A 16,272-nucleotide genomic window follows, 5' to 3' on the forward strand; every position below is an offset into this window, starting at 1 on the left:
GATGACTGCAAGAAATGGAAATCCTTCTCCAGCATTCATTCAGAACTGAAGACGCTTCTTGGAGGAGAAGCAACAAAACCAACGAAAATCCAGTTGCCTTTTGAAAACTTGTCCTCCTGCACACCCCTGGGAACAAAAATGGACCGTGGGGGGTAGAGCATTCCAGGTGTTGACCACTCTGTTGCTGAAGTCGTATTTTCTGCCATCGAGGTTGCAGCGATTTACCTTGAGTTTGTATCGATTGTTTGCCCGTGTATTATTGAGGTTGAAGCTGAAGAAGTTGTTGACAGGTAAAATGTTGTAGCGGACAATTTTGTGTACTATACTTAGATCAGACTATCAGAATTGTACTATGTTTACATCAGAATTCATGTAAATGGCAGCTGTTGGTATCCCAAATCCTGGAATTCTTTCTTCACGGCAACCAATGTTGGTTCAGAACTATCAAACAACAATAATATCAAGATGAATTAAGCAATCAATCAATCAATTTTCCTAGGTAAAATTCTTTTTTTAGTCTCTCGCCAATTTTATGTTATGTTATGTTTATTATATTTGTATACTGCCCTTCTCCCGAAGGACTCGGGGCGGTGAACAGCCAGCAGATAAAATACAGAAAGTACAAAATTTAAAACAATATTAAAATCCAATTAAATTAATTTGGCCCACAGTTAAAACACCCCTATATTAAAACCCATAATTTAACAATTTTAAATTAAAACAATTTTAAAAAGTTAGGTCAGGTCAGCCCGGCTTGATGAAACAGAAACGTCTTTAAGGCACGGCGGAAAGTGCGCAGATCCGGGATCCGCCGTATCTCTGGGGGCAACTCGTTCCAGAGGGTAGGTGCCCCATACAGAAGGCTCACCCCCTGGGGGCCGCCAGCCGACATTGTTTGGCCAACGGCACCCTGAGGAGCCTCTCTCTGTGGGAGTGTACTGGTTGGTGGGAGGCTACCGGTGGCAGAAGGTGATCTCATAAATATCCGGGTCCTAAGCCATGGAGCTTAATAAATTGATTTTGCTTAATAAATATTAATTTTGCTTAATAAATATTTATTAAAGTGGAGATAGCTGCATTTCCAACACATATTTAGGGGGAGTAAATGGGAAGGGGGGAATCCCACCTACCATAACAACATAACAAGTTCAGTCTTCACACCTACTGTATAGGGCCGTGATGGCGAACCTATAGCACACGAGCCGTTGCCCCTTTCTGCAGACATGCGAGCCGTTGCCCCAGCTCAGCTCCACCATGCATGTGCGTGCGCCTCCTGCTGGTCAGTTGATTTTTGGGTCTCTGCCGTGCCTGCGTGTGGGACGGGGCACATGCAGGAGATGCATGCGCAGGGGTGGGGGGGGTCATGCACGCATACGCGGGGGTATGCATGGGGGGCATGGGGAGCAGGGGGCCGCAGGGAGGCCTACTAGGCCCAAAATGGGGCACGGGGAGGTGAGGTGTGCTCCCCGGGGCCCATTTTTGCTCCCAAGAGGCTGCAGGGAGGCCTACTAGGCCCAAAATGGGGCACGGGGAGGTGAGGCGTGCTTCTCGGGGCCCATTTTTGCTCCCAGAAGGCTGCAGGGAGGCCTACTAGGCCCAAAATGGGGCACGGGGACATGAGGCGTGCTCCCCGGGGCCCATTTTTGCTCCCAGGAGGCTGCAGTGAGACCTACTAGGCCCAAAATGGGGTGCAGTAGGGTCCGGCGTGCCCCCCCTGCAGCCCACTTTTGCTCCCAGGTGGCTGCAGGGAGGTCTAGTGGCCCAAAACAGGGCACGGGGATGTGGCGTTCCACCCTGTGGACTGTTTTTGCTCCTAGGAGGCTGCAGGGAGGCCTACTGGGCCCAAAATGGGGCACATGCACATGTGCATGCGCAAGGGGGGCCAGAGGAGCACGGGGGGTCATGTGCACATGCGCAGGGGGGCACGGGGGGGGTCGTGCGCCCATTGCATTATGGGCGCGGGTGCGCACTTTCGGTACACAACCACAAAAAGGTTAGCCATCACTGGTTTAGGGAATATAATTCATCAGAAGGATGCTGAAAACATTAATGCATATGTATGCTTTTTATTTTTCCCTAGCAATTTCCTACTTTTCTTCTCTTTCCTTCTGTGCCAGAGTGCCCGCAGAGAAGGTAATCTACTTCCCATTGTGTATGTTCTGTAGAGCAGAAGAAAACTCTTTGGGGCATGGAAATCTCATAATATAAGGAAGTCCTTTTGGTGACTTTCAATTGCGGGAGGTTTGAGACGCTCCACAGCACTTTAATAATTAGTCTACAGGGAATCTTAAGAGAGCAAAAGCAAACTCTTTTTAATTAACAATTCCCAATACATGAGTTGACCAGGAGACCTCAAACAGGACGTTAGCTACAAGGACACCTGAATTTGGGGGAAATGACACTTTTTAACAGCTGAATTGATACATTCCATTCCCCCCTCTATGTAACCTGACAGAATTTCAAAGCATAAAGGCATCGTAACCTCATATTTTTTTGAGAAAAAGGAGTTTTAGAGGCTATTAGTACCGAAAGGGACATAGGTTGTGTTGCAGTTGGGTAACATAATTTTATTTTATTTTATTTTTTTAAATTAGATATTTAAAATAATATATATTCTATCTCTATCTATCTATCTATCTATCTATCTATCTATCTATCTATCTATCTATCTATCTATCTGTCTCTATCTCTATATATCTATCTCTATCGATTTATCGATCTATCGATTATCTATCTATCTCTATCTATCTATCTATCTCTAGCTATCATCTCTATCTCTATCTCTATCTATCTCTATCTATCATCTATCTATCTCTATCTATCTCTATCTCTATCTCTATCTATCTATCTATCTATCTATCTATCTATCTATCTATCTATCTATCCATCCATCCATCCATCATCACAATGTAAAAAAGATGTTGAGACTCTAGAAAGAGTGCAGAGAAGAGCACTCTTTCTAGGGGTGCTGGAGGCTAAAACATATGAAGAACGGTTGCTGGAACTGGGGATGGGCATTCTAGTGAAGAGAAGGACCAAGCGAGAGATGATAGCAGTGTTCCAATATCTCAGGGCTGCCACAAAGAAGAGGGAGTCAAGCTATTCTCCAAAGCACCTGAGGGTAAGACAAGAAGCAATGGGTGGAAACTAATCAAGTAGAGAAGCAACCTAGAACTAAGGAGAAATTTTCTGACAGTTAGAACAATTACTCAGTGGAACAACCTGCTTTCAGAAGTTGTAAATGCTCCAACAATGGAAGTTTTTAAGAAGATGTTGGATAACCATTTGTCTGAATTGGTGTAGGGTTTCCTGCCTAAACAGGGGGTTGGACTAGAAGACCTCCAATGTCCCTTCCAACTCTGTTATTCTATTCTATTCTATTCTATTCTATTCTATTCTATTCTATTCTATTCTATTCTATTCTATTCTATTCTATTCTATTCTATTCTATTCTAGTCTAGTCTAGCCTAGCCTAGCCTAGTCTAGTCTAGTCTAGTCTAGTCTAGTCTAGTCTAGTCTAGTCTAGTCTAGTCTAGTCTCTATTGTCTGTCTATCTGCCATGGTGGCACAATAGTTAGAATGTAGTGTTGCAGGCAAACTCTGCCCTCAGCTTGGAGTTTGACTCTGATGGGTCTCAAGGTTGACTCAGCCTTCCATCCTTCCAAGTCAGTAAAATGAGGACCAGCTTGTTGGGGGCAAAATAGGCTGACTCTGTAAATAGTTTGGAAAGTGCTGTAAAGAACTATGAAATATATAACCCTAAGTGATATTGCTATAGCTATAAATGACTTCTCCCTTCATCCAAACAAGTATCCAGAGTCTTAGTAACTTTATCACTTGTCTTAAAATACAACAAACGATTCTTTCTTCCCATATTTTCTCTCTTACCAATAAACAAATGCTTAAACCCTCATTTCTTGAGTTCTGATCAGCAAAAGTGCACTAAGAGTTATCATGAATAGACCTAGCTATCTCTTATTTCTTAAGTGTGGGCATCTGCTGTTGGCTATTGAGGATGATGGGGGCTATTGTGAGTCTGCTTCCTGCCTTAAAAAAAATCCATGTTTCTCCATTTCTCATCCATATATAGAAGGATAGAAGGATTTATATTATTTGCAGTCATCTGGTCGGACCAACTGTGAAGGTTGGTCATTAGCTCTCTGAGAGTCATTAAGGGCACTTGAGGATTTATCTGTCCCCTCATAATCACCTGAAGTAGAGTGCAAATGAATATGGAACTTTCTGGTGACTGCTAGAAGGACTGTGTTATAGACAAGAGATATCCTCCCCACCCCCAGTGGTGGGGTTCAAATAAAATTAACAACTGGTTCTCTGCCCTAATGACTAGCACCCCCTGGGAGCAAAAATGGGTTGCGGGGGGGACACTTTACCCCCGCACCCCCTTTTGGGCCTAGGAGGCCTCCCTGCAGCCTTCTGGGAGAGAAAACAGGCCGGGGGGGTGCACCACACCTCCCCGTGCCCCTTTTTGGGCCTAGTAGGCCTCCCTGCACTTACTTGGGAGCCAAAAGGGGCGAGTAGGGACTTCTGGAAGGGGCATTGGTTTGCACAGCATTGTGCGAAGTTAAATTTTAATTTTCACGGAGATGGTAAGGACATTAAATATAGTAATATTTAACATTTAGGTATCCTTCTCCCAGGAGTGGGGTGGGAATGGAGATTTTGCAGTATCCTTTCCCCAGGAGTGGGGTGGGAATGGAGATTTGGCAGTATCCTTCCCCTGGAGTGGGGTGGGAATGGAGATTTGGCAGTATCCTTCCCCTGCCACGCCCACCAAGCCACACCCACAGAACCAGCAGTAAAAAAAAAAATTGAATTCCACCACTGCTTCAGATGCTTTGTCTGAACAGAGGTTAGAGGCCTCTGTTTTATTTATTTAGATATAAATTTGCTTTTATATCAGAATTGCGGGAAGCACATCTGGCAATTCTAGGTAAAGATCTCTTTGAGCCACTGCTTCAATCTGCAGTTATGGATGGCAATTATAAAGGAATCCTTGTAGACTTAGACATGTATCTGGAAAATCTGAAACTTTGGGACATGTTTTTCTAAAGCACAATTTTACAATGCGTGGACTTCAGCTCCCAGAATTCCTCAGCCAGCTGGCTGGAGAATTCTGGGAGTTGAAATCCACACATCATGGAAAGATAATAAAGATACTACTGGAGTCGCTGGAGTCAACCTTCCTTCTGGTCTCTTTTCTCCTTACGGTATCATTGTTTCTTGGATGCTACAATAGTCAAAACAGCAGAACAGGTTGTTCTTTTGTCCCTACCTTCCTCTGGAGGACCATGGGAACTCTGTACAGGAGTGAATTAGTAATTCCGCTTTGTAGAAACAATCTAGCAATTTTTCAACATTGTGATTTGTGTTTTGGGACAGGCAAGGGAAGGCAAGAGGGAAGGGGAGAGGGAAAGAAGGAAAGGGAAGGGGAAACAAAGAGAAGGGAAAGGAAAGGAAAGGAAAGGCAGGGGAAAGGAGAGGGGGATGGGAATGGGGAAGAGGAGGGGAGAGAGGAATGGAGGAGAGGAGAGAGGAATGGAGGAAAGGAGAGGAGAATGGAGGAGAGGAGAGAGGAATGGAGGAGAAGAGAGGAGAGGAGAATGGAGGAGAATGGAGGAGAGGAGAGAGGAATGGAGGAGAGGAGAATGGAGGAGACGAGAGAGGAATGGAGGAGACAAGAAGAGAGGAGTGGAGAAGGGAAGAGAAGGGAGGGGAGGAGAGAGGAATGGAGGAGAATGAAGGAGACGAGAGGAGAGAGGAATGGAGGAGACGAGAAGACAGGAGAGAGAAATGGAGGAGAGGAGGAGAGGAGGATGGAGGAGAGGAGAGAGGAATGGAGGAGAGGAGAAGAGAGGAGAGGAGAAGGGAGGAGAAGGGAGGGGAGGAAAGGAGAATGGAGGAGAATGGAGGAGAGGAGAGAGGAATGGAGGCAGTGGTAGGATTCAACCAGTTTGCACCATTTCGGGAGAACCGGTTGTTAAATTTCTGAGCAGTTTGGTGAACTGGTTTTTGGAAAAAATTATTAGGGCAGAGAACCGGTTGTTAAATTAGTTGAATCCCACCACTGAATGGAGGAGAGGAGAAGAGAGGAGAAGAGAGGAGAATGGAGGAGAATGGAAGGGAGGGGAGGAGAGCAGAGGAGAGGACAATGGAGGAGAGGAGGGGAGAGGAGAGGAGAGAGGAAAGAAGGAAAGGAGGAGAGGAGAATGGAGGAGAGGAGAGAGGAATGGAGGAGAGGAGAGGAGAGGAGAATAGAGGGGAGGGTAGGAGAGGAGAGAGCAATGGAGGAGAGGAGAGGAGAGGAGAGGAGAGGAGAGGAAGGGAAGCTTTGCAGTTCTAGCTGGCATGGGTCAGGAAAGCAAGGTAAGCATGGTTAACCCAGTCTGGGCAGAAATGGAAAGAGTAGATGTGAAAAGATGTAGGAATTTAATGGAATCTCAGCTCCTGGGGTTGAGAATAGTTCATTGATTGAATAGACCATCGTTGGTCAACTGAGATCTTAAAAAAAGTGTGGAGAACATAGCAACTTGGAAGCCCAGGATGAAAGGGCTACCAGGTACTGGATGGGAGGGGTATGACAGTCCCTTCAGCCAATCAGACCTGCAGCTTCTACTAGAACAGAACAAAGCAGTGGAAAACATCTTTTCTCATATTCTAAGAGGATTCTGTTTTGAGTTGAGTTGAGTTGAGTTGAGTTGAGTTGAGTTGAGTTGAGTTGAGTTGTGTTGTGTTCTGTTGTGTTGTGTTTCAATCAAAGCCAGAAAAACCAAATGCAGGGTTTATTTACTGTCCAATGGTCTGAGAATAGGAAGAAGATGATGGCATCCATTTGTGAACTCCAAATCTCAACCAACAAATGCTTTGTCTTACACACTGGCAAAAAAAATCAGAACACAAAATACAAGCTGGACGGATACGACCTAACGGATGACCCTCACTCTGTCAAAGATCTTGGAGTACTCATCTCAAATGATCTAAGTGCCAGAGCTCACTGTAACAGCATTGCTATGAAAGCATTAAGAGTTGTTAACCTAATCTTGCATAGTTTCTTCTCCAGTAATATTGAACTGCAAACTAGGGCATTCAAAACTTTTGCCAGACCAATTCTTGAATACAGCTCATCTGTCTGGAACCCACACTGCATATCGGACACTAATACAATCGAACGAGTCCGGAGATATTTCACAAGAAGAGTCTTCCACTCCTCTGCTCGCAACAAAATACCTTATGCCACCAGACTCGAAATGTTGGGCTTAGACAACTTAGAACTTTGCCGTCTTTGGCCTGACCTAAGCATAGTACATGAAATCATCTGCTACAATGTCCTACCAGCCAATGAATACTTCAGCTTCAACCAAAACAATACAAGAGCACACAATAGATACAAACTCATGGTAAACCACTCCAAGCTAGACTGCAGAAAATACGACTTCGGTATTGTCGTCAACATCTGGAATGCACTACCTGACTCTGTGGTTTCTTCCCCAAATCCCCAAAACTTTAACCTTAGACTGTCTACCGTAGACCTCACCCCATTCCTAAGAGGTCTGTAAGGGGCGTGCATAAATGCACCAGCGTGCCTACCGTCCCTGTCCTAATGTTTTCTTTTATTCGTATCCTTTTCATGTATTTGTAATTATGTAAATTACAAATTTGTAATTTGTAATTATGTTTACACTTGTATCTGTCATAAAATAAGAGCCTTGGTAGTACAGTGGTTTAGAGCACCCTGTTATTAACACAGCTGTCTGCAATTACTGCAGGTTCGAATCTTACCAGGCTCAAGGTTGACTCAGCCTTCCATCCTTTCTAAGGTAGGTGAAATGAGGACCCAGTTTGTGGGGGCAATAAACTGACTTTGTATAAATATACAAAAGTATGAAGGCTATTGCTTAACGCATTGTAAGCCGCCCTGAGTCTCCGGAGAAGGGCGGCATATAAATCAAATTAAAAAAAAAATACATGCTTGATGAAAATAAAAATAAATAAATAAAAATAAAAATAAATAAATAAACTCAGGAAGTGGGGCATGGCCTGTACTGCCAATCAGTTAAGGGGAAAGTGTAGCTCTGTTGCCCCATGGTGAGATAAGATATTAGGCTGGCCAGGTGTGAGGGATTGTTTTTAAAGACAGAGATAATTGAGCAAGCCATGAAGTCTTCCTGCGTCAAAACTTTTTAATTAGGCTGAATTAGCTGCTGAATTATAGCCAACCTTTCCTTCACTCCTAATTTGCAACTTGTGTCTATTAGTTGAGGTGCAGAGGAGGACACTTTCTTCCTGATTTAGACACTAACCATTTTCTGACTGTTTGTGGCATCTAGGACATCTTCTATTAATTCTTAGGCACAGAAAATTTCTTTGAAAAACAGCACCTTTTGAAGTCTGAATTGGCAGTAAAAATCTACAACTGCAGCCTAGGAAAAGGAATTATTTTTGGACTCTAAATTATGGAGATCCACGTACATCCACATGTATCTATTATGGTGTATTCTGTGCATTTCTTCATTTTTCTTCCTGCTCGTTATTTTTATAGCGTCCATAAATGTGGGTCTGTTGTTCTTGCCTTTCTAAGAGGAAATTCTTAATATCTCATTATAAAACATTTACCTTTTTTGCTTTTCTTTTTCTTTTTTTTAACCCTACAGACGAAATTCAAAAGTAGCTCATGTCATAACTAATTCAATTTCTTATTTTATTAATCTTGTTATAAAAATTGAAATTCAATCTCTTCAAACATCTTGATCTAGTGAAGTTAATTTCTATAACTAAATATTTTATTACAAATGAGACATTGTCAGTTTCCAGCAGCGGTTATGGAAGGGGGGAAAAAAAAACCCCAAAGTGCCTTGTAATTTATACATTCCTAAGATGTAAGAAGATTTTAAAAGTTGCACAGTCTTTAAAGATTTGGTTTCTCTTGTCTGCCTTTATATTCTTCCAACTTGCCTACCATTATAGAATTTTTAGTTATTTTTTTTATCCCTTCTTTTCTTTCCTGCTTAAAATAATGCTGAGATTTTTCTTCTGTTCCTGGTTATGAATCACATCTGGTATAAACCACAATGATGTCAAATAATCATAGTCTCCTGCAAGTATCCCATGGAAGTTTGAAGATAGTTCCATGGATTGGTGAGGTCTTGTGCAGTTGGTGGAATTCAAATTTTTTTTTACTACCGGTTCTGTGGGTGTGGCTTGATGGGCGTGGCTTGGGGGCCATGCCAAGGGGAAGGATACTGCAAAAGGAGCCTGGTGGCTCAGCAGACTAAAGCACTGTTATTAACATCAAGCTGTCTGCAATTACTGTAAGTTTAAATCTCACCAGGCTCAAGGTTGACTCAGCCTTCCATCCTTTCTAAGGTTGGTAAAATGAGGACCCAGATTATGGGGGCAATAAGATGACTTTGTATAAATATACAAAAGTATGAAGGCTATTGCTTAACGCATTGTAAGCCGCCCTGAGTCTCCGGAGAAGGGCGGCATATAAATCAAATTTTTTTAAAAAATCTCCTTTCCTTTCCCACCCCACTCCAGGAGAAGGATCCTGCAAAATCCCCACTCCCTCCCCTCTCCTGGGGAAAAGATATTGCAAAATCACCATTCCCACCCCACTCTGGGGCCAGCCAGAGGTGGTATTTGCCGGTTCTCCGAACTACTCAAAATTTCTGCTACTGGTTCTCCAGAATCTATCAGAACCTGCTGAACAGCACCCCTGGTCTTGAGTGGCTCTATAGATGGGGATACTGCAAAATCCCCATTCCGACACAGTGGTGGGTTTCAAAATACTGGTTCTGTGGGTGTGGCTTGGTGGGCATGGCTTGGTGGGCGTGGCAGGGGAAGGATACTGTAAAATCTCCATTCCCTCCCCACTCCAGGGGAAAGTTACTGCAAAATCCCCATTTCCTCCTGATCAGCTGGGACTCGGGAGGCAGAGAATAGATGGGGGTGGGGCCAATCAGAATTTTTACTACCGGTTCTCCGAACAACTCAAAATTTCCACTACCGGTTCTCCAGAACTGGTCAGAATCTGCTGAAACTCACCTCTGTTCCCACCCCACTCTGGAGCCTGTCAGAGGTGGCATTTGCCGGTTCTCCAAACTACTCAAAATTTCTGCTACCAGTTCTTCAGAACCTGTCAGAACCTGCTGAATAGCACCCCTGGGAATATTCTACCCTCAGAGACTAGGATGACCCCCCAATCCTATTGACCATTCATAGTAATTTAAAAACTTTAAAAACCTGACTATGTTTCTGAGACTGAGGCACTGAGTGCATTAATTTCTTTGGCTTTATTGTTAACTGATTAATTATCTCAGCTGTTGCATATGTTTATTTTGGATGCTTTTATAGTTTTAATATTTTTTTATTGTTTTTATAGTTTTGGAACTGTAAGCCATCCAAAGTCACTGGTTGAGATGAGTGGCTACAGAAAGTAAGTGAATGAATGAATGGAATAAATAAATGAATAAATAAATAAAGCAACAAACCACATGATTGTAGAACTGATATACCACTTACATTACAATTCTTTTACAATCCGAGGTTCCCAGTGTGTGATTTATAAATTCTTACTTGGATACACAACTGTGTCATTCAGACATTGGTTCAATAAACACAGGAAAATGTCAACATTGGCTTCACTTCACTGAAGAAGACGTATCAAATATGGGACACATTTCCATAAATTCTGCTAGTCAGTGACTAAATCAATCTACAGTACCTCCTCCTGGTTTCTACCGTGTGAGCAGGAAATATCTCAGGAAAATAAAATCAGTTTCTTAATAGAGAAAGATAGACTCCAAGTTTCATCTTTAGCTTTGGGTATTAGAGTTCTTAACAGTTCTTAAATGTGTATGTGAGAGTTTTGTGACTTCATCATAGGATATATCATTTTCTTGTGGCAGTGGACGCCATTTTTAAATGGTGGTATGGACATAGACACCATGATACAATCAAAGCAGATATGGCTTTATGCACATTTTGAGTTGGCTATTTCAGAAATTTAAGACACTTATTTGAGCCTTCTCACTTCCTCGTTGGAGGTTTTTTTGGCAGCATGGTGGTGATCTGGAATTCTGAGGAGTAAAATTGATTCAATCAAGGTTTAGGATATCAATTTTGGCCCCAGTTTTGCAAAACGTGGCCCTTGTCCCATTGAAGGAGTTCCTTGTGTCCCAAAAAAGACCATCGGTGCTATGACCCAAGAGAAATTTTGGTGTAGTGATTAATACAGGATAGATTGGAGACCATGAGTTCTAGCCAGGGGTGAAATCCAGCAGGTTCTGGAGAACTGGTAGCAGAAATTTTGAGTAGTTTAGAGAACCGGCAAATACCACCTCTGGCTGGTCCCAGAGTCAGGTGGGAATGGAGATTTTGCAATATCCTTCCCCCAGGATTGGGGAAGGAATGGGGATTTTGCAATATCCTTCTCCTGGAGTGGGGTGGGAATGGAGATTTTGCAGTATCCTTCCTCTGCCATGCCCACCAAGCCACACCACGCCCACCAAGGCATGCCCAGAGAACCAGTAGTAAAAAATTTGAATTTCACCACTGGTTCTAGCATATCTTAAGCACAAAGCCAGCTGGATGATCTTGGACCAGTAACTTTATCTCATCTCCATGAAAGGGACAACGGCAAAACACTTCTTAAACACCATGCCAAGCAACTGCAGAGACTTGTGCAGGTAATCTCCAAGAATCAGACAGCGCTGAACAGAAGGAAAAATTAAACCTAAATGCAACACCAATATTTTTTCTCCAAACTTCCTAACATTTTTAAGCTTTACACTTCTAGGTTCTGTTGGTCAAACCTAGCATTAATGCACCTCAGCCAGCCCAAAGCATGCATCTCTGTAGCTTACCTGAGTGGTCTATTCATTCTCCCATTGAAATATGTCAATGAAGATACAATTATCCAGGCCAAAGTTGTCAAAAAAACTTGAATCATGGCAACTCCACCAAAACGACTCTCTGCTTAACTAATTTTGCTCTGACTGATAAAGTTGCTTGGATGAGCAATGAAACATTTCAGATTAACAAAGTTTGGTCCAGCTGCCATGATTTAACCTTTAGACACCTTGATGATTGGCTCTTCATTGCCATAATTGACTACTGCAATGCTCTCTACATGGGGCTGCCCTTGAGGACCACTCGGAGGCTTCAGCTGGTGCAGAATGCAGCCGCGTGGGTTGTGATGGGAGAATCCCGATACTCCCATGTTACACCCCTCCTGCGTGGTTTGCATTGGCTACCGGTTGCCCTCCGGGTGAGATTCAAGGTGCTGGTGATGACCTATAAAGCCCTACATGACTTAGGACCAGGATATTTGGCGGACCACCTACAGCCAGCAACAACATCCCATCGCCCGGTTCGCGCTCATAGAGAGGGCCTACTCAGGGTGCCGTCAGCTAGACAGTGGCGGCTGGCGGCCCCCAGGGGTAGAGCCTTCTCGGTTGGGGTGCCCACCCTCTGGAATCAACTCCCCTTGGAGCTCCGACTAGCGCCTGACCTTCGCACCTTCCGCCGGGAATTAAAAACTTGGCTTTTCAAATCCCTTGACCTGGTCTGATGACGGGGTTTTAAGGGTTTTAATGGGTTAATTTTAATTTTTTTTAGATTTTAGTCTTTATTTTTATTGTGGCTTGTGTTTTATTGTTGTGAGCCGCCCTGAGCCCATTGTGAGATAGGGCGGCATATAAGCTGAATAAAATAAATAAATAAATAAATAATGAAATTTGGCAAGAGTTGGTATTTATTATTTATTTATTTATTTATTCGATTTGTATACCGCCCTACTCCCGAAGGACTCAGGGCGGTGAACAGCCAAACAATAAAATAACATAGACATAAAAAATTTAAAAACCAGATAAAATCAAATTAAATTATTTTGGCCCAGACAGATTAAAACACCCCAATAATTTAAAAACAGATTAAAATTTACATATTTAAAAGGGAAGAGATTAGGCCAAGCCCGCCTGCTGGAATAAAAAGGTCTTCACAGCGCGGCGGAAGGTGCGCAGATCCGGGATCCTCCGTATCTCCAGGGGGAGCTCATTCCAGACGGTAGGTGCCCCCACAGAGAAGGCTCTCCCCCTAGGGGTCGCCAGCCGACATTGTTTGGCTGACGGCACCCGGAGGAGTCCCTCTCTATGAGAGCGTACTGGCCGGTGGGAGGCTATTGGTGGTAGTAGGCGGTCCCGTAGATAACCAGGTCCTAAGCCATGGAGCGCTTTAAAGGTGGTAACCAAAACCTTGAAGCGCACCCGGAAGACCACCGGGAGCCAGTGCAGCTCGCGCAGGAGAGGTGTCACATGGGAGCGCCACGTCGCTCCCATTACCACCCGCGCGGCCGCACTCTGCGCCAGTTGGAGCCTCCGGGTGCTCCTCAAGGGGAGCCCCATGTAGAGAGCATTACAATAGTCCAGGCGGGTACATGCCAATGACACTCTGACTCTCTCCCGAACTAATTTTGCTCTGACTGATGAAGTTGCTTGGATGAGCAATGAAATGTCTCAGATTAACGTTTGGTTGCGTTGCCATGATTCAACCTTTAGAGAGGGTGTCAAACTCAATTTCGTTGAGGGCCGTATCAGGGATGTGGTTGACCTCGGGGTGGGGGAGGTGGGTGACTGGGTGGGTGTGGCCATCTTGACGCCACTCACTGGGTGTGGCTGACTGGGTGGGCATGTCCAAGTGGGTGGGCGTGGCCAGCTTGACACCACTCCCCAAACTGCTGGCATGTTTCCTCTTCATATTGGGTAGACCATGCTGAAGCCGCACTGGCCCAATGTTTCCTCTTTGCATTGGGTAGATGGAGCCAAAGCAATGCGGGTGAGCCCCTTACATTTTCCAAGATGGCCCCGTAGGCTGGATCTGACCACATTGCATGCTGAATCGGGCCTGCGGGCCTTGTATTTGACACTCCTAAAATTAGACATTTCTTGGAATGTATTTTTTTTATGATTTAACAACTTATCCGTTAGGAAGTGGCAGTTTTCTTTTTTTTTTTTTAAACAAGTTTTATCGTTTTTTTTCTTTTCTCCTCTCCCACCTTCACCCATATCTTTTTTTTTTAGTGTTTGTCGTTTCTTATCTTATACAATTAGTTAAATTCAAATACATTTTACTCAATTACAATTTTTGTCAATTTCGTCTTCTGCCCCTTTCCTTTTTTTTTTTGAATATACCTCAGTATTTCTATACTTGCATATATAAATACCTTCTTCATTTATCCCTAAATTCTAACTTCGCTAGTTGTACATATTTGTCCTCTTTTGTTCTTTAACGATTCATTCTTTTTCCTAATATATTTATATTTGTTTGTTCAGAGCTGCCTTTCTTCCACTTTCTTCCACAGTTGGTCCAGAATGAAGCCACGCGAGCTGTCGTGGGTGCACCTAGATACACCCACATTACACCAATTCTTCTGCACTGGCTCCCTATTGGTCTCCGGGCACAATTCAAAGTGTTGGTTATTACCTTTAAAGCCCTACATGGCCCAGGGCCAGGTTAACTTTGAGATCGCCTTCTACCACATAGCTCCCAGCGACTGGTAAGATCCCACAGAGTTGGTCTCCTCTGGGTCCCATCAGCTAAACAATGCCAGCTGGCGGGCCCGCGGGGGAGGGCCTTCTCTCTGGCTGCCCCAGCTCTCTGGAACCAGTTACCTCCTGAGGTCCGGACCATCCCCACCCTATTGGCCTTCCGAAAAGCGGTGAAGACCTGGCTTTTCCGGCAGGCCTGGGGCCGTTGATCTCGCTGTTACGATCTTGTGAGATCTGGCCATGAATGGTGTGAATGGGTTTTAATGTTTTAATTTTTAAATGTTTTTATAATGTTTTTTTTTTTAAATGCATTGTAAGCAGCCCTGAGTCTCCGGAGACAGGTGGCATATAAATTGAGCTAATAACAACAACAACAACAACAACAACAACAACAACAACAACAACAACAACAACAACAACAACAACAACAATAATAATAATAATAATAATAATAATAATAATAATAATAATAATTGTTAGGATATGGTTTGAGTTATCCAGGCAATATATGTGTACTGTAACTTTAATCTGTAAATGTATTATGTTACTTTAAAGGTTTTCTTGTTGATTCATTGTAATGCTGAGTCATGCTGTAATTAGGTAATGACTGGTTGTGAGAGTATTTAAGCAAGGTATTGTAACGTATTCAGTTTGATGATGAAGCTGATATGATATGCTACCAGAGTATGATAAGCTACCATAGTGTGTGGAGTTGCAACCATTGTGCTATCATCGGTTTGATGGATCTGCTACCATTGTGGTTTGTGAACCAGAGTGAGTTTGTTATTCTAACCAACTACTGTTTGTTAGGTAAGAAGATATCTGTAAGTACTGGACTGATTTACTGGCAAAGACTTGGAATTTGATTTAAAGACGATGAGATTGTTTTTCCACTATAAAGTAAACTTTTGATAAACCAGTTTGCACATCTCTTATTCATTGCTCTCAGCAACGTTTCTCTGTGCTCTACACTCTGCTGGTTGGTAACACAACAACAATACCAATAATAATAATAATAATAATAATAATAATAATAATAATAATAATAATAATAATAATAATAATAATAATAATAATAACAACAACAACTTCATCTTCTTTTTTTATTGTACAGCAATCTTTTTCCTCAAACCTAGCCTCTCCCTCTTCTCCTTCCAACTTTCTTTCCCCACCTTCTTCTTCTCTTCTCTACTTCCCCTTCCCTTCTCCTTCTCCTCCTCTCTTCCCCCCTGTCTTACTTTCTCTCCTACTCTGCTTTCCCTTCCCTTCCTTCCTCCTTCCTCTTCCATCCCTCTCTCTCAGGAAGTGGCAGTTTTCATTATGACTGCAGCAGGTGTTCCAGCATCAGAGGACAGGAGGTCTGGCAGTGCTCGTTCATCAAGTCAAGAAATCCGTTTCCTGTATTAAAAGAAAGTCAAAGAAAACACAAGACAGCTATAGATGAAGAGATAAATGGATATCTATCTATCTATAAGAAAAGGGAGAACAGGAAAGGAGAACATTCAGATTCTGCAATGGAACACATCCAGCGTTCTTGTTATCTGCTGATTCTGCTTGTCTGCTATAGGTGAACAAGAACTGAACTCATGTCTAAAATGCTATTTAGAACAAGAGTTTTACAGAGTAAATAAGATTTTAATGGTGTTCAGGATAGCAGATCGATTGGCCACTGAGTAAGGAAATATTTCTCAGAGAGAGAAGCAAAAGT

General features: G+C 43.1%; 1 long non-coding RNA gene across 1 annotated transcript; it reads left to right on the forward strand.

Annotated features, from left to right (window-relative positions):
- The first annotated feature begins 10,399 nt into the window (after positions 1 to 10,399).
- Positions 10,400 to 16,032, forward strand: LOC148112715 (uncharacterized). The gene is made up of 2 exons (XR_015729082.1): positions 10,400 to 10,453; positions 15,679 to 16,032. It is a non-coding gene; the product is annotated as an uncharacterized LOC148112715 (long non-coding RNA).
- The last annotated feature ends 240 nt before the right edge of the window (positions 16,033 to 16,272 follow it).

This window comes from Pantherophis guttatus, chromosome 8 (genome assembly GCF_059756535.1).
Source record: "Pantherophis guttatus breed Tessera chromosome 8, ASM5975653v1, whole genome shotgun sequence".
NCBI classification, from domain to species: Eukaryota; Metazoa; Chordata; class Lepidosauria; order Squamata; family Colubridae; genus Pantherophis; species Pantherophis guttatus.